Here is a 19,106-nt window from a genome sequence, read left to right on the forward strand (position 1 = left end):
GACATTGTTGTGGGATCCAGGCCCTCAGCTGGATTCCTTGGTCTTAGTGTGTGGACAGATTCCCTGCACTCTTTTGTATACTGTTCTTTGGGTGACTTATAAAAAATAACATAAAGTATATGTCCTGTATTATGTTGTTCTCCTTGCAAAATAAGCCCCAAACCAACACACTGGGACACTGCCATTTGGGGGCATCATTAGAAGATTTGTCAAAAATTTATATCATCATGTTGGACTGCTATGTAATTAATATTTAAATTTCTACTGACTTAAGTATGGCCCTGTCCTAACTGATAAGGACACTGGGTATATCTGCCAAAGCTGTGTTTTTATTCTCTTTTTTTTCTTTTGGTACCGGGAATCAAACTCAGGAGCTTGTGCTTGCCAGGCAGGCACTTGTGCTGCTGAGCTATATGCCTGGCCCTGTATTTTTATTCAATCAAATAAATTACTGTTGAAGAATTTCATCCATGTTCCAATAAAATGACCCAACATACTACCAGTGGTTTATGACTTACACATGAGAAATAAGCAGCCCCCATCCCAGATGCATTAAGATACTCATTACTTTGTGAATAGCCTACCCTGCCGATGGATTCCCTTAGAGGAATCACTCCATTTCTGACCAGTGATACTGGGACCCAGGGAGGAGGAAGGCATTAGCCCAAGATCGCAAGGTTAGTGACAGGGCAAGTGCTGGGACCCCAGTCTTGCTGTCCTCACTGTCCCAGAAGCAAAAGTAGAAAAAGTCATCAAAGAATGAAAGTCACCAAAGGAAAGAATCACAGGCAGGGAGGGATAGGGTCTCACACTAGTCCAGGGCAAGCCTTGTGATAAGCCCAGAACCCTGCGCTTCGCCTGGCAATTGGTAAGTGCCAGAAAACATTTGCAGATGGTAATACAAGTGCAGGATGTTGGCCAGTTTGGGAAAAGAGAAGGATCTGAACTTGTGGGCACAGGGCAGGAGTTTCTACCATATTTGTCAAGTCTTTTTTAAAGCAGGGTGGTGAGTTCATGGATGTTCATTATATTATTGTCTACTTCATTGCCATGTGGCTAATGTACTGCATAACTTTATATGTGTGTTAAATACAAGAAAACAAAGGGGTTTTCTTTTGCAATCATATCACTCTGGACCCCATCTCAAGTGCCTTTAGGCAAAGTGGATGAAGTGGGTCTGATTTCCAAAACAGCTACACCCCAGCAGGGATCTTTTCAGCCTGTCACTTGTCCCTCCATTCCTAGAGCCTGTGTCACTCAGAGTATGATGTGGCTGACCAAGGGGGAGTCCATCTCCAGCAAGGTGACAGCATCATTGTTGACATGACTCATCTAAATCAAGCCAGGCCGGGGAGGATGCTTGGAGATCTCCGTCTGGATCAGTGTGGTCCCACTGGCGATGCCATGAGGACAGGATGATAAGCATGCCTGTAAAACTAAGCCACCAACTAACACCTTCCTTCCCCACAGACAGAAAGGGCAAGTTGATAAATAAATCCCACATGCAATAGACAATTTCATTCCATCAAATACAGGACAGGGCCTACTTGTAGACTGCCAAGATGGATCCATAGAGTTGCAGAATCTCGGGGTTTGAAGGGACCTCCAGAACACCAAGCCAAGCCCCATACAAGACTCAAGCCTTCCTATGGCCTGTTCTCAGGTGGCCATGAGCTACCCGGGGCAGCAGCAATTACGCTTTCTTTTTCTTGTTCCTCTCATTCTCATTCTCATTCCCATCTCCTCTTCTCTCTCCTCCTCTCCTCTCCCTTCCCTTCCCCTCCCCTTGCTTCTCCTCCCCTCCCCTCCCCTACCTCCTCTTCCCTCCTCTGTCCTTACTATCTCACCATCATTGTAGTGTGTTAAGGTTGAGGAGGCATTTTTTTTTTTTTTTTTACAAAATTTTACAAACATTGTATCATCCTTCACACATTTCTCTGCACCTGGCTTTTCTCATAGATAATCTTTCCAGGTGAAAGACTATTTGTTTCTAGCAGTTAGCATGTACCAGACACACTTATAAGCATATCACATGCATCAACTCAGTTTCACCCCCTAATGAGGTATAGGGCAGACACTATTACAATCCTCTCTTTACTGAAGAGAACAGTAATGGTCAGAGATATCATGCAAAATAGTTGGCAAGTGGTGGGATCTAGAACCCTGGCAGTTTGTTTCCAGCTCCTCTATGCCTGGCCAGCGAATCATATTGCCTTTCTGAAGAGACACAAGATCTGTCTCACCCCTGCTAATAACTGAACAGGCATGGCTTAGATATAACACCTTTGAATTTTCCTACTGTTGAGTGTAACTTTTTGTCATTAGGATTTTGCAATAAATATCCTTTGTACACTTAATTTTATAGACTTTTCCTATTGTTCCCTAAGCCAGATCCCCAGAAATGGGATCATGGGTCAAAGAATCTGTGTTTTGGGTTAAAGCAGCTATGGGGCTTACTGTTTGAGGCATCTTTCTAGTAACGACCCATGTGATTTTTCACTCACTGGTTTTGATTCTGTCCCAAGGACCACACCTCTGACCCCTTGTGGGTTGAGGACAAAGACTCTGCCTCCTTAGAGATGTTTCCCTGACAACTTGTGGCTGTGTGTTCCCTGGTCTAGATAGGTCTCAGAATGCAGCACCCCCAGGAGTGAGCTGGCCTACACCTCTTCCTCTCACTAAAAGACATACTCAGGGAAGGATGGTATGTTTCCTAACACTACCAATGTAGGAGAGGGCCAAGGAGCTGGGATTCTGAGTTCTGATCTTCGGTTCCCGCAGATCACACATGGCTTTGTAAGAAAGAAGCCCTGTAGCAGATGCAGTGACCAGCCAAACTCTGCCCCCAGATGGTACAACAGCATGCATTCTTCTCTGGAGGAGACACCAGTGATTTAGAAGCTGGGCAGGCTTTCTAGCACCTTCTAGTTCAGTGTCTTTAAAACAGCACCCTGGTGGGCAAGGCCCAAGACAGGCTCACCCACTGGGTGCACGGTGGCACTCCTGCAGCTGGGAGCACAGGCACAGGGGGTGGGAGGGTGCGTTTTTCCTGCTCCCTCTGCCCGCTGGCTCCTAGGAACTGTCTTACTAGAAAGGCGTAGTGTAAATATTTTGCTAAGCAGCCAAGAGAGGAAACTTACCCAGGCTGAGCTGCCCGTTGCTGGGTGCTGGCCATGGACACAATGCTCAATGAGGGCCATTATCTGGGAAGGGAGGGCTGTTTGTTCTGCTGTAGGACGGTGCCAGAGCCCAGAGCCACCAGGCTTGCCACTCAGGCTGCCACACAGAAGAGTCTCCTTGCGCTCAGCAGACTTTGTGGTTATGCAATGCTGGGCCAGGAGGTTAACTCTCCCCGGCCAGGAGCCAGGCCTTGTTCCTTCCTGCCTGAGCATGTCCATCTGAAAATGCTCAAAATTGAGGGCCTCAGTATTTGCAAAATATGTTTAGGCCCTGAACCTGCTGGTCTGTTCCAAAGGGCGTAGTGTTGGGGAGCTGCTGTGCCCATCGCTGCAGCCCCTGGCTCCACCCATCCACCCAGGCTAGGGCTCCAGCTATAGCGTTGCGCATGGCTCTTGCCACTCTGCCTGGCTGCTCATTTTCCCTTCTCCCTCTGTCACTGGCACTGGTCTAAGTCCTCTCCCAAGGACACCCCATGTCTTTAGTCTTTGCTGATCACCCCAGCCCCCACTGACCTGAACTGAAATAGTTTTCAAGCCATAAGCAATCTCAAGGGTATCTACCAAATGGCCTGCTCTCTAGATGAGGCATGGGGCAGCTGACTGGCCTGAGAAGACCCCATGGGAGCACCACCTTTCAAAACTGCTTCTCTTAGGCCTCATGCCTCTCTGTCAGTGAACCACGCTGGCCACACCTATAGTCAGAATCCAACCACTCCCATGGCCTCAGCTGCTGCCAGCTGGTCTGCAACTCTGTCGCCTCCTGATGATGGCCTCAGCCTCCTGGCTGGCCCTGGGCTGCTGTCCTCCTTTCCTGCAGGTGGTCTCCATGCAACAGGCAGGGCCAGCCAGAGGACACTTGGGCCACACCTTCACCCAGATCTCTGACCTTGGATGATCTGCCTGTCCCTCCCCAGCCTCCTCTCACCACTCAGCCTCGTCACCCTGGCCTCCTGGTTGTTCCCACCAGACAGGACCTTGCCTCAGTCCAACTGTCCCGCCCAGACACCCACAGGGCAAGCTCTGCCCTCTCGCGCAGTTTTCTGCCCAGTACAGTCTCCAAGTCCCCTTGGTTCCTGACCTACATGTTACTGCGCCCCACCAGCCCAGCACCCCTGTTCCTTTCCCAGATGTCACCTTGTCACTTACTATATATTTTACTTACAAAAAGGTAATGTGTTTATATTTATTTTATATACACTTATAATTTTAATAGCTCATGAATATGTGTGTGTGCGCACGCATGTGTGTGTTTATTTACTTTCCCCACTAGAACATAATCCTAATGCATTTTGCATTTTGCCACCAAGAATGATGCTTGGCATCTTGTGTCCAAGTGAATTGAAAACGATCCCCCTCTCTGAGGGTGGATGATGGTGGTGGCAGGATCACTGTGACTGGTGTGTGTCAGGAGTCAGGGGAGGAGACGGTTTGGTGTGCCCCTGAGATCAACCTCTGCAGGAGGCTGGCTGTGCAGATGCCATATTTTTAGGGCCTGATGGCTAAACACCCAGGCACCTGGGCCTCAGTGTCCCTTCAGCCCAAGCCCAGGTGCTCCGAAATAGCAAAGTCACACAAGTGGCTAAAGGACGCCACCGAGACTGGGTGCTTTGAGAACCCAGGCATTCCAGCCACTCCTTTTAGGCACTTAACTTGCAAGTTCAGGAATATCTGCATGTTCAAAGCCCTCCAGTGGGTGAGCTGTAGGCCTTGTTGGACTCGGCCTCAGGGTTGAGTGCCTTTGAACGAGCTTTGTTCCTGACTATAAATGTCTGTTGCATGAATAGAGGGGTGATAGGGCAAGCGGGGAGGTGCTAGGGCTGACACAGGAGAGGAAGATGAAGGCTTGGCTGACAGATGATCCCAAAGATGGGGTCTGTGGAGCACAGGCATAGGCAAGATGGCAGGGCCTGTCCTGACAGGCGGGTTGGGCAGTTCCAGCCTGCGCTCCTATTCACACACCTGCCTCTGTGCTGGCCAGGAGCATGCATCCAGGCAAACAGAAAATGGTGATTTCAGTGTTGTGATGATTAACATTTTTATTTACCCATGGCAGGACTTCTAGGCTGGCGGGCTGTATTCTAAAGAGGGGCCCTATGTAGCCTACAGCTCAAATCTTCTTTTTCTTAGTCTGCCCACCTCTCCCTTCTCTGCTCTGGTCTCTCAGATTTGCACTGGAGATGGTATGCATGTCTTTGCTCCCAAATCCCCTGTTCTCCTCTCTTTCTCTCCATCTCTGCTTCTCTCTTTCCATTGCTTGCCTGGAATTCTTCAGGGCTCCCACAGCCACACACATCCCCTGTCCACTCGGCACTCCCCAGGCCTGTACTCCCTGTACTCCCTGTTCTGGGCACCTTGGCTTGGCTGTCCCATCATCTTTTAAAGTTCAGTCTGCTTAGCATCAAATTTACCTTCCCCCTGCCTCTGCCTTAAGGGACCACTGTGCTCCTAGACCTCCAGACTTGAAACCCAGAGTTACTTCCCAGTGCCACTCTCCCGTGTCCCATGCACGTCCATACCCTTGCTCTATAACCCAACCCACCTCTTCCCTCATAAATAGTTAGTGCCTATGCAACAGGTAGTCTGGCTGGGGCGAGGGACCATTCACCATGGCCTGTCTCTCGTCCATCTGTGGCACCTGCAGGGCCATCCCTGCCCTGCAGGACCATCCCTGACTTAGAAAGCCTATTCCACCAGTAGTCAAGTAGTCAATCCCTGTAAGTGGCCAGGATGGCCCCGGGGCAAGTCAGTTGCCATGTCTGAGCTTGGGTGTCTTCTTCTCTCTGAGGATTATTCATTCCTATTCCACCTCTCCCCAGTCTGGCTGGAAAGGACCATCCACCTGCTTGCTACAGGGGACATCAACCTGAACAGTACTTATGATCTTTACCCATGATCATGTCACAGTCTTCTCCTGTAGAATGTAACTTCAACCCTCTTGGGCCTCCTATCCTCCGGTTTGGGACAGGGTCCTACATCTGCATATTAAAGAAGCACTCCAGACTAATTCTGTTGTGGGAGTTGTGGATCACGCTTGAACTAAGTCCAAACTCCCTCACCACTGCCAACCCGAGGGTCCCCTACCCTGCTTGCTAGACACAGACCCTGCCTGTCATCCACAGAGGCCTCAACCACAGCTAGGCGGCCCTGACCATTCACCACCCTGAGCCCAGAACAGGTCTGCCTTTCTCTGGCCAGTGCCCCAGCAGAAATCAGGCCTGGTCCCACTTCCCTGAAAGTCTCTTTCAGACCCTGAAATGTCCACTTCAAATGCCTTCTCTTCTTGCCGTGCAGCTCAAAAATGCCACTTGTCATGGGCATCCCAACAAACTCACAGTCTGTTTCTCCTGCCCAGGCTGCTGGCTGGATTGTCACCAACTCCCATGCCAGCTTCCTAACCACTGTGAGCTCCCTGAGGGCAGCTGTCCATCCTGCAGACCTTGGCATTCAGTAACAGATGCCCACTGTGTACCCACAGCAATTGCCGAAGCACCCTCTGGGGCTGCAGAGAAGGTAGGCAGAGTGCCTGCCTGGAGGGAAGCTGCCCAAGCTAGAGACAAAGACATGCTCACACAGATTCTAGAGCAAGGGTGCATGATGCCACAGAGGAGGGGCCTACAGGGATAGGAGGGAAATCCGGAGAGGGAACAGCAAGTGAAGAGCATTCGGGTGGAGGTGGGGCATTCCACGCAGGAGTGGGAGGGGATGAAGAGTCTGGACTGGGAATGCAGAGGTAAGGTTCTGGTTCCACCCTGCAGATTGGAGGTTAGGAAATCCAGCCACCTTTTGTACAGAAAGGTTTTTTTCTGGAATGTAGCCATGTGTATCTTCGTATATTGCCTATGGCTGCTTTCACATTGGGGCAGCAAAAGTTGCAAGAGAGACTGTAAGACTTGCAAAGTTTAAAATATATGCTTTGTGTTTATTTAGAGGATAAATTTGTGAGCCTCACCACAGGTGGTGGAAGTGATGGGTGGACTTTCAGCGGGTGACAGCAGGGCCTGGTTTGTGTCTTATCTTCCTGTCTCTCAGGGATGATGTAGGGATAGGCTGGGCAGACGGTGCCGGGAAGGACAGTGGTTTGGGTCCTAGTACAATTTTCCATGTAGGGGACAGATATCAACAGGAACACTATTGCTTTTATGAAAAGATATGTTATGAATTGCTACTGCCTATAGCCAGCTTAACCTTTTACACGTATTTCTTCATTTAACCTGCAGAAGAATGGCTTGAAATAGCGAGAGGTGTTACTCCCATCATACCAATGTGGCACAGGCAGGTGAAGTAGTTTGTGCAGGATCACACAGCTAGTACTCCACAGAGCCAGGGCACAAACCCAGCGGCCCAAGCTGAGTTGGGGCCCTCTGAACTACACACAAAGTCTTCAGGGCCAAGGACATCTGCTTGTCACCAGACGCCTTACAGCCTCCCTGAGAAGTCACAGAACACAAGTCTCCTGGTGGAGAAAATCCGCCATGTGTGGAGCCGGCAGGAAGTGGGAGGCAGGAGTGAGGCTATTTTGGAGAAGCGACATGAGAAACCACGAAACTTCCTACCTGTCCTGTTTTGCTCCCATCTGCCCTGGGAAACAAGGCTGCCCCTTTCTTAGATAAAAAGGCATTTCTCCCCACACAGTAGCTCTGCCATTGGTGCTCAGAGAGCGAGTACTAAGCTTAGCACACGTCAGCTATTTTTAAAGAACTACACAAACAAACAGGGCTATGTAAATAAGAAAAAAATGAGGTCATCCTTTAAAATCTAAAAATGTCTCTTTTCTACGGGGTGAGCAGCAAAACCTCAGAAAGGCCTGGGGTGTTTTTATCCCCTTGAGACCTTTTCAGCTCAAAGCCTCCCAAACCACCAGGCCTGGCTTTCCCTTCCCTGTACCGGCTGAGGGGAGGCCAGGTGGCCTGGGAGCTTCGACTCCTGGGTTTTATTCCTGGCTCTTTGGGCTTTGCCTGGAATGCCTCAAGCCCTGCCCAGTCCCAGCACAACTTTCTCAGGTTTCCATCCAGTGGGAGCCCTGACTGGACGTGCTGACCAGCCCGCTTCCTGTGTCACAAAGGCACAGTTGTCAGAGACACCTCTGTGCTCCCGCCACCATCTCTGTGCATATTTTAATCTCTCCCCATGTGCCTCAGCATCTTTTCCTCCGTGTGGACAGATGCAGTCATTCAAGCACCCAAACAGCTGAGTTTAGGTCCGTGCCAATGCCTAGGAGTCATCACAGGCCTCTCTGTGCAGCCTAAGGACTTCTTCCACCACTGCCCCTGCTCCTGCCCGGACTCCGCTCCCCAGCCAGTGATTTTGCCTTTGTCCACAGCATCACTGCTCTTCTCCTTTCTGCCACCTCTCACCTGGTCTTTCCCTCCAGCCCCCTTTGTTACCCTTAAACACTGAAATTAAGAGTCACCAACGTTTGCTAAAGGATGGCTTTCAAATTGTGTTTTACGGAAACGCTTAAGAGTTCCTTCAGTCGTTACATGAGTATTTTATTCTAAAAATATAGCTTGACCCCTACTGCCACTAGACCAGAAAACAGACCTGCACATTCAGACACGTTCCATAGCACATGGTGATCCATGGGACGCAGCCAACGGGTACCGCCAGTTTAACTTGGTTGGTGTGGGCCTTGGAATAAGGTTCGGGTAGACCTTGACCTTCAAGGCTGAAATGTATCTTCCACCAGGAAAACTGGGTTTGAGCCCTCTACTGGGCATCTCTGTGTGGTTGCTGTTGTTAAGTTCAGGACCATACACACATATATCAAACCACACAAGCAAGCACACTCGGAAGCTTTCAGTGACAAGAGGATGTACTACGAGGATTATCACACAAGCATCATACATGATCGTGGAGTTCCTTGTCTCACTTTTGTTTGTGATAAGAAGAAATTCAAGCAGTTGTTGGGTATTGGACCAGAGCGCCCTTCTGCTCCTCCCTGAATGCTCAGGTGGCATGGTACTGAGGCTCACTCCATGGTGCAAGGGGTGCTGTTGAAAAGCTGTTATCACTCCTGTGCAGCTGGGCCAGGCAAAGCAAGACAGAGAAAGAATACCAGATGGCTGCTGCTGGCAGAGCAATGCGACGGCCATCCAGGACAGAGCTCAGCAAAGTTTATCTGGTTTCAAGGGATGGATGGTCTCAAGCAGCTTAGACAATCTGTAAGGAAATGGTGTGACTGTGTTCCAGTAAAATTTTATTTACAAAGTCAGGAGGCAGCTTGGATTACACCCATGAGCCATACTTTGTAGGTTCTTGACCTAAAACCTCATATTTCAATGTTTTTATGCATCAAAGCACAGTTATTACTCTATCAATGGACTTTCATAAGTAAACGTTGAAGACTGGAACTTATACAAATAAATGTGCATTAATAAACTGCCACTTTAATCTGACTTAAATATTGGCATTCCATGTAAGATTTGACTTTTAAAAATGGCTTCTAGCAGGGCATGGTGGTGCATATCTGTAATTCTAGCCTTGGGAGGCTGAGACAGGAGAATCAAAAGTTTGAGGTACGCCTGGGCTACACAGCGAGTTCAAGCCTGGCCTGGACTATATAGCAAGATCTATCATAAACAAACAAATAAATAAACAAGCAATCCCCAACCCTCCCAAACAAAAAACAAAAGCAACAAAACCAAAAACGCTTCTGACCAAATAATTTGAAAACTACCAGTACAAGAAGTCTGATGCTGACATTGCTTCCATGCCCATCTTTAAATTGGCTATCTCTGATCACTCACTCAGATGTCACATTTGTTCTACAGAGAGCCCCAGTGCAGGCCTATCCTGAGGAGGAGCTCTGATCCAATGTTTCTTTGCCCTTAAACGACTCCAATAATTCCCCTGGGAACAGAGATGTTCCAAACCTCAGGTGGCACTAACGAGCACTGCCCCTCCCTGGCGTAGGACAGTCTGCCAGCCTTGCACCTGCTGGTTTGGACGGTGCCCTCTGCCCCTACAGATGCCACACATTTCCCCCCTGGTGGGCCAGCCATGCCATGATCACCTGGCCTTCCACCAGCACTGAGTCAGCACCCCATTAATCATGGATGTGCTGTTCCCCAGGGAGAGCACAGAAGGGGGAAGGGCAGGTTTCTGGCTGGAATTGGCAGCTCATTTCCTGCTGGCCAGTCTCCTCCTCTACAGACTTCCCCTCGCAGCTGGCAGAGCCCGCGTGGACAGAGGAGATTTGGGGCATCAAATGGGGGAGGAAAAATTCCCAGTCTAGGGAGGCTCCCTGGGGCAGTCCCCTCACAGCTCTGCCTGCATCCCTCGGAGGGCAGGTTCTGTTTCCAGACTAGTTCAAATGCGTATTTCATCCCTCTAGCAGACCCACACACAGAGGTGAACAGATGCAAAACCAAGGCACCAGGAACCGTCTCAGGGTGCCGCCGAAGGGAACCTATTCGTTAAAGGCATCATAGATTCCCAGTAACACACAGGTATAGGGAAGGATTTTCCCTGAAGTTATAACTTCCTTTCTTCAGGATGCACCTTAATAAGAAAAAAAAAAGTGAAAAGGTCTCGTGTAGCTAGCGGTTCTGACCCTTACTAGCTGTTGGACTGTATTTAAATTACTGAACCTCTTTGTGTTTATTTCTTATCTGTACAAAAGGAGCCACAGGACTGACTTATTTGCAGGACTCAGACTGGTGCATAAAGTGCCTGGCCCTGAGTGCAGCAAAGCTGGTCCCTTGACTTTACCCTGACTCCAGGGCCCTGGAGCAGGTGGCAGAGCATAGCAGATGCGTCACAGGAAGGGTGGTGGCTGAGCTGCCTGTGTCAGCGGCAGAGGGCGGTAGGAAGGCCGCTTACGTGTGGAAAGCCCTTGCTAGGTGTCTGGCTGTGTTCTAAGGGCCTCACCTGCACGTTCACAGCGGCCCCGTGAGGCAGGAGCCCCTGCTATCTCGTTTCCTGTGAGAAAGCTAAGGCCAAGGGACAGAGCACCTTACCTCTGAAACCAGTAAGTAGCGCACAAAACCAGTACCTGCGGGAGCTGGATTTGAACTCAGGGAGATTCGATATAGCAAGCACCCCTGCAAACGTCCCCCCTCAAAATGAGGCTCAAATACCCAGTTCTTCCTAGGGATCAGGAAATGCTCCTTCACCTTGGCGGCAGTGCTGCGGGGCCCAGATGTGCTGCCAAGCTGTGGGCAGAAGCCCAGGCCTTCACCACCTCACAGTCCATGCGGCTACAGCAATGCCATCTCGGAGGTGGTTTGTGGCCTCAGGCGCTGCTCTGCACTGTGAGAAAACTTCAGCTCTCAGGAAAGGAGATGAGTCACCGCTCACGGCCAGCCCGGCTGGGAAACGCCCCTTAGATGTCACAGTCGAGACCACAGACCCAAACACAGGATGGGCTGAGCATCTCTGGAGCTCCCAGAAGCCCTGGTAACCTGAACTCTGGATTCATCAGAATCCAAATACAGATTCCAGCATCCTCCATCCCCAACCACCTGATGAAGGGGGAATGGGTGTGCTAAGAAATCTACTTTCCTTCTCACTTTCTTGTTTTTAGCAGCCAGCCTTCTTCCACCCCCCCAGCTCCCAGGTGATCCTCATGTGCTCTGCACTGGACAAAACTTCCAAGACTTGAGCCAGAGATGTAGCTCGGCAGCACAGCACAAGGTCCTGAGTTCAATTCCCATTACCAAAAGCAAAAACAAAAACCTCCCAAGTCTCTATTACTGACCTAAAGAGCTTCTAACACTGCACACTTAAGCTGAACGAAAGCCTGAACAGCTATCCTGAAACAACAGCGTATATCTGAGAAGCCAGAAATATGAAAACATATACTGGGGATGGGGCCCCTCCAAAGCCAGTCCAATCGGTATCTCTGGAGCTCTGGTACTGGAATTTTGGGAACTCCCCAGATGATTCTAACATGGCCTGCCATGGGAACCAGTGCCCCCAACCTGGCATTCTTCCAACTCTTCCACCAGGGGGCCCTCTGGAGCTGCTGCTATGCCCTCAAGGCCTGCGGCCTTGCTCCTCTGACCTGGCAGTGTTCCATTTCCGGGAAACAGCACGGGGAGCAGTGGCAATGAGAGCACCCAGGCTCACTCAGACCAAGTGGTCATGAGGACTGACAGATCAGCTATCCCAGAGACTCAAGGAGGCAGTGATAATCATAATAACAACACCTTTTCAGTGGCAGAACGGCAACTAACTCATGCTTGATCAAAGTAGCGCTCTAGCGGGCCCACCCAGCAACAGCTGCTTCTTACCTGTGCTGAAGGCACCACTTCCGGTGACCAAAACTAAAACGCTCTTCTCTCTGGAAACCAGTGTTCATGTCCACTCCTGTTGCAGCTGCCACCTCTCATGCACGGCTCCTCCCTCTGGAGGACAGAGCTTTCCTGGCCAGTGTCTTTTGAGGTTCCTCCATGAACTACTTCAAGGGCTGCTGGGTTTATTTCTCAAATCCTGCAGGAGTGGTTGAAAGTCATGGTCAAAGAGTTCTCCTGGTCAACTTCTTTAGCCACAGAATAATTTCTGCCTGGTCCCAGTAGGCCAAGGCCTCAACTCCTCCCAAAATGGTTTTCTTGGTGCAGGATCAGATTCCCATATCCCTCAAGGAGACGGCGTGGTGACACTGGAAAGCACGCTACTACACTGTGCCAACCCTGAAGTTTCTGAGCCTCTGATTTTTCACCAGTGTGGGCAGTAGGATTTTAAGAAGGCCCCCAAAACTCTCCCCACTCCATCCCTGGCATACAGTCTCTGGGACTAGGGATTAGCTGGATGTAGGGCACAAGTGACCTTCAAATAGAGAGGTTATCAAGGAATGAGCTAATCAGGAAAGCTCTGAAAGGAAGAGTTTTGTATGGCTAGCTATAGATGAAAAGTCAGAAGGATTAGAATTAGGATTCAACATGCTTTGCTGGCTTGAAGATGGAGGAGCCATTTGGGAATAGCTACTAAAAGCTTCAGAGCAATAGCCCAGCAGACAACCAGCAAGAAAACAGAACCTCAGTCCTACAACCACAAGGAATTGGGTTTTGTCATTACCTGGAATGAGACTGGAAAAGCAGAATGTCCCCCAGAGTCTCCAGATACAAACTCGGTTTCCAACACCCCCATGCAAGCCTGAGCGAGTCCAGCCACTCCATACAGACTTCTGGCCCACAGACCTGAGCTAACAAAGGGATGTGGTGTTCAGCCACTAACCATGAGGTTGTTAAGCAGCAAGAGAAAACTAATGCACCTGTACAAGTGACTGGGATTGGGGCCCGGGTGAGGATTAAATACAGGAATAGACTTAAGAGCACATTGTATTCCCCAAATCACTAAACAAAACAAAATGTTCAGAGCCAAGGGAAGCCTGGGTCAGGGCAGGAGCTCAACAATGATTACTGAATGGATGGATGGATGAGTGAACATTGTTTTTTAACAATTGATTTAGCCGGCTGTTGTTAAGGCTCAAATAAGAAAACTCAGAGAAGAGTGCATCCTAAAGCAGAAGGGGTGAATTGATTTTGTCATTTATAGCATGGCATGTCACATCCACACTGTACTCTTTTGATGGTGCTCTATTTGTCTGCCCCAGACAGTGTGGTGGGATGGCTGAGAATGTGGTTTTCATGGTTAGGACACCTGAGTTCAAGCCCTGGCTTTTCTGTTTATGACCTCAGTAGCTTTGGATAGTTGCTGTGCCTGCAAAGGGGGCTGAGAACAGCGAGGACCTTCCAGGTTTTTCATGAGTCAGTCCTCATAAAGAGCCTAGAACAATGCCTCACATGTGATATGACTCACATAATTGCTACGGATTTTGTTGTGGAGTGGAGTTTGACAGTCCAGGACTGCAGTCACCGATACACAGGCCTGGGGCATTACCCCCTCGCTCCTCTTGGGCACCATGCTTTGCATTTACCCAACCTTGGACTGGCTAGTACTGGGCAACCACATTATACTGCTGATTCCTATGAAACACACAAGGCACCCAATCCCTTCTGCTATCCCTTGCCTCCCATGCCTGCCAATATGAAATCCAGCCAGCCCTGCCCCACACCGCAGGACACCATCCCACCACCACAGCACGATGAAACTGGACTTGCTCCATGGCCATCGCCTACCATTTCCTGGTTCTGTCATCTGCACCATCCAAAGGTTTCACAACCCCACAGTTCTCCATTATTCCCAAATAGGATCTCACACCTTCCAGTAGATTGCATTTACTAACGTAAAGCATGGTGGCGTGCTATTCTTCCCTCTGAGGTCTTAGAACATAAGGAGTCCACAGTTTTCCTACCTCCAAGCCTTTGCTTGGCAGTTTCTTCTTGTTGGAATACTGCCCCCCCTGCCCCCAGCCATTTCTACTTGACCCAATCCTGCTCCTCCTCCCTTAGCTGGTTCAGTCACCTCTCACAAGGCTGTGCATGAGTTCTGCCGCCTGGAACACCCAAAGCACATTTCCTGTGCCTCTCCTAAGTCTAAGGAAGGGGAGGGAGGAGAGGGGAGAAGGATCTAAAGTAGAATTCATATGTGTGATATAGATGTACCAACTGCCCATGATGAATGTAATTATTCCGTAGTTACTGCAAAGATGTACAAATAAAACAAAAAAGACTAACAACAAGAGTGTCTGCTGTGCATGAAGACACCATGAGCTGCAAGTCCTTGCACACTGCATGAAGCACAAGTGGGACCAGCTCTAATAGGTGTGTCACACACAGTCAGTGCACAAAAGCCCCTTTAGAACATAATTTGGTGGTTCGTTCACTTCACAGATGTGCATTCTGTGCCTGTTTGGGTTGGACCAGAGGGTAGTTCCCAAGGACAAAAGGTGACCAAGATGTAGTCCCCCTTCGAGGGGACCACCATGGAGCAGCCCATTTTGATGGCATCCAAGTGAGCCTATGAGAGAAGCGGGTGAGGAGACAGGATATTTCACATAACCAGAACCTCCAAATGGCTACAGTGTTCAAGAAATCGCATGTTGCCCCAGTGACTGGAGCAGAGGGGAAGGAACGGCTATGAGGGGGAGGAGGTAAGGGAAGAAGCAGGAAGGTTTGCTCGAGGAAGAAGCCTGGACTGGCCAGGAAGTAAAATCACAGACCCGCTCTGCTCCAGGTGATGCAGTTGGGACAAGGAGTGCGGCTCAGGGCCGATGGCACGGGGCGGAAGCAGGGCGACTTCTGTGGAGCCACCTCAGAGAGACAGTCACTGCTGCTGCACGTCAGAGCGCTGCCCCACCACATCTGTGTCCACAGTTCTCTGAAAATGTCACACACAGCTGCGGTTCTAGATGCCAAACTGAACCCAATGTCTACCTCTTCTCCCCAAAACATGACTGAAATAAAAGAGGAACGCATAAAGAAGGACAGATCCATAGTAGCTTGCTAGGAAGCCTGAGGAGACAGACAAGAAGGAGGAACAGAAGCCGTGCTCGGGGCCACACTGACCTCACCTGGCCTGGCAGGGATGGCCTGTCTAGCAGAGCAGGAGACCTGTTCAGAGGCAGAGGACCACAATCTAAGCAGAAGAGAATCCTCTGGGTTTAAGTGGAGAGGAGGGGAGCTGTTAAGAACAGAGGACATCCACCTTGTATGGCCCTTGGGGGCATGGTTTTCCTATCCCAGAGGCCTCTAGCCTGGCACGACTTGACTGTTTATTACAAAAGCTTCCTGAAAAATCCATCCACTCTGAAGCAACACTTTGTGCCCTAAGGTGTTTTGCATCTCTTGCCTTGCCTGAAAACTCCTTCCCTCGCTGTCTCCTCCTGCCCTGGACTACTACGTCATACGCCTTCCACAGTCTTGAGCGAGCTGCTGCACCCCACCCCACCTGGAGGAAACTCTCATCCTCAGTGAGGCCAACCTCGCCTCCTCCTCCCAGACACGCCAGGGCCCTGGGGAGCTGCTGTTTCCCCTCCCCACATGAGCGATGATCTAGGGTTGGTCTCACTAACACATTATCTTGATGATATTTGGAGACTTGGCATTTAAAAGTCTCTACAAAAATGTTGAGAATCAGATTGACCTTGGATTTGATATCTCCCTTATTAACTGCTAGAGGGCAACAAGGTAAAGACCTCAGAGCTTTGAGGAAAAATAGTTAAAATTATGAGATCAATTACTCACCTGAGTCTCAGAGTGAAAGAGAGAAGCACTAAAATCGGATGCCACCCACTCATCTATTCTTAAAAAAATTACTCAAGGAGTTATCCAACAAAATAAAAACTATCAGAATAAGTAACTCAAGAAATGGCAAGACAGGATACACAAGGGACAGTGAAGATAACAGATTGAAAAAAGCACAGTCACATCTAAACCAATGACCATAATCATGAGTTCATCTTGTTGGGGACTAGATACCATTTAATTCTTGACATGAATACAGAACTATCTTTTATTGAAGGGTAACTGTTTCAAAAAGAAAAGGAAGATGAAGCCCTTTTAAGCCAGTGTATGTGGAGTGAGAAGATAAGAACAAAAAAAATTCAATTAATTTTGCAAAAGCTAGGAAAGGAAAAATTAAAAAGAGAAAAATGTAATAAACAAAAGACATAAAATAAAATTACAAAAGTCAGACCAAACATATTAATGAGCACAGTTAACATAAATACATTAAATCACTTTATTCTAACTTAAGAGACCAGGATAGGTAAAAGAAAAAAAATCAGGCTATTTTCCATTTGGAAGTAATACACTTAAAACAAATTGGCAAGGAAAGGTTGAAATTTTTTAAAAATGTAAAAAGAGTTGTAGTAGGCTAAGTGATAACAAAAAGAATGCGGGAAAGTCAATATTAATCTCAGACAAACTGCAAAAATGTTAGATAAACAGGAACATTTGACTTTTCTAAAGGGCCTAATTCTACAAAACAATACACAAATCATGAGGCTTCACTCTCACGAGAGCAACAGGACCATAAAACATATGGAACACCGTGTTCTTAGAAGAAAAGGTGGAACAATGCCTGCCTTGACACAACGGTATCAATCAGTGACTCGAGAGACAACTCATCTCCAAAGGGGGACAGGAAGATTTGAAGATGTAGTTGGTAAGCTTAGCTTCACTCACTTTCAAAGTATGGGTAAATACCTTCTCCTCAAATGTCCCCGTGCTAGACTGCAAAAAGACCTCAAGTTCCAAAGGGCACAAGCTGAATAGAAGGTGGCCTCTGTTCTCAACAAAAAAATCAGAAATGAACACATACAAAAAAAAGTAAATGCATAAACGGTGCACATGACAGTTTCAAAATGCTTTGATTTAAGGAAGACAGAAAAACTGCAATGGGAGGATAATTATAAATGGAGATCACTACTTTTCAAAATTTCTGGCATGTAGCTAAAGCTGCAGGCGAGAATACAAGCCTGAAATCCACTCATCATGAAAGGGCTGAAACTAAAGAGCAAAATCACAAATATAAGTGCCAAGAAGGGCGATGTAAATAGAGATGAAAAGTTTTTAAGAGAATTGGAACATACATTTATGAGAATGAATTTTCAAACTGATGATTTTCTAGAAATTATGAATCACAAAACTGAAGGAAAGGAAGGAAAAGAGGAAAAGAAGAAAAAGTCAATAGACCAACAACTACAAAAAAGACAGAAAGGGCTATTGAAGAGGGAATTCCAAATTAGCAGAAAAAGAATGGATTATTTAAGTAAAAGAGCTGGGACAACTGGCTGGCTGTCTATTCATTCAACAAATGTTTACTCAATGTCTGCTGTGTGTCAGGCGCTGTCCTGGGCACTGGGAATGCAGCAGTGAACAGAACAGAAAAGACCCTTGTCCTTGTGGGGCTGGTGGCTAGTCCGGGGAGTACGCAGTAAAACAGGTAAAGTAAGTGGTGTGGCAGATAGTGGGACATGCCACAAAGACAAGTGAACAGCAAAATGGGAGAGTAACGGAGGGAGGACACACACACACACACACACACACACACACACACACACACACACTTATATAGACCAAAGATGGGAACAGTATACAAGCAAACCCATCAAAAAATGCTATACCTATTAGAATATTTGTATAATGTCGCATTGGGAAATACCTTTGAAAGTCTGAACTGGACCTCAGTGCTCTTAAAGGAAAAGATTAACACATGTCACTACACAAAAGTATTAAGTACTCCATATAACAAAAGACCCCTTCAATAGTTCAGAAGCAAATGACAGACTGGATAAAAATATTTGGAGATTTTTGCACTGTTAAGAGCAGGTTCAATTCTTAGAATTCTAAAACTAAGAGATTTAAATCTTTATTATTTACTTTATCAAGGTAATTATTTTGTCAGACATGTTTGCAGTGGAATATTCAATAATAAAATAAGTACTGGGATGTATTACAACACATATAAAGAGAGTCAGTATCCATAATATGTAATAAATACCTACAAGACAATAAGAAAAATGTATAACCAATAAAGTGAAGAAATGAATAAACAATTAGGTAAGTAATAAAATGTGTACTAAAGGTATGCAAATACGCTGACCTGATTAATTATTGTAGTCATATGTTAAGAGCCAGTATCATTCTTCCCCAGTTGGTCAGCAAAGAGGAAACTGATTGCCACCTTCAGGTGCTGGAGGGGCACAGCCGAGGAATACATCTCAAACACTGCCGACAGGTGTAGAGTAAGAAACTATTTTGACATATCCACCAAAATTTCTTTTGACCTGAAGCTTCAAAGCACATGCACATCAACACAGACAAACATGCAAAGGCACAAGTATGGATGACTGCTTCAGCACTGTTCTTAACAGTGAAAATGGTGCTCGTTTTGGCAGCGCACACACTAAAATTACAGCGATACAGAGAACATTAGCGGCATGGCCCCTGCTCAAGGATGACACGCAAATTCGTGAAGCATTCCATATTTAAAAAAACACAAACAGTGAAAATGGAAACAGCCTTAAAATCCATCAGCAGGGAACTAGGTGAACGAGTAAACGACAGTGAGTCCACCCTG

General features: G+C 47.8%; 1 protein-coding gene across 6 annotated transcripts in view; it reads right to left on the minus strand.

The window, feature by feature from the left end:
- Positions 1–19,106, minus strand: part of Hivep3 (human immunodeficiency virus type I enhancer binding protein 3) — a 334,231-nt gene that overhangs the window by 71,732 nt on the left and 243,393 nt on the right. For 4 of the 6 annotated variants that reach the window (XM_005410588.1, XM_013507767.1, XM_013507768.1 and 1 more), the window contains one exon: positions 12,413–12,611. The exons of 1 other annotated variant lie outside the window; for it this stretch is intronic. The gene's annotated coding sequence lies outside the window, so the exon portion shown is untranslated. Of the gene's footprint in view, positions 1–12,412; positions 12,612–13,196; positions 13,217–19,106 lie in introns of those variants that run through there. One more of the 6 variants, XM_013507769.1, reaches the window with a different exon arrangement.

Source organism: Chinchilla lanigera, unplaced genomic scaffold, assembly GCF_000276665.1.
Source record: "Chinchilla lanigera isolate Chin_1 unplaced genomic scaffold, ChiLan1.0 scaffold00136, whole genome shotgun sequence".
Lineage (NCBI taxonomy): Eukaryota > Metazoa > Chordata > Mammalia > Rodentia > Chinchillidae > Chinchilla > Chinchilla lanigera.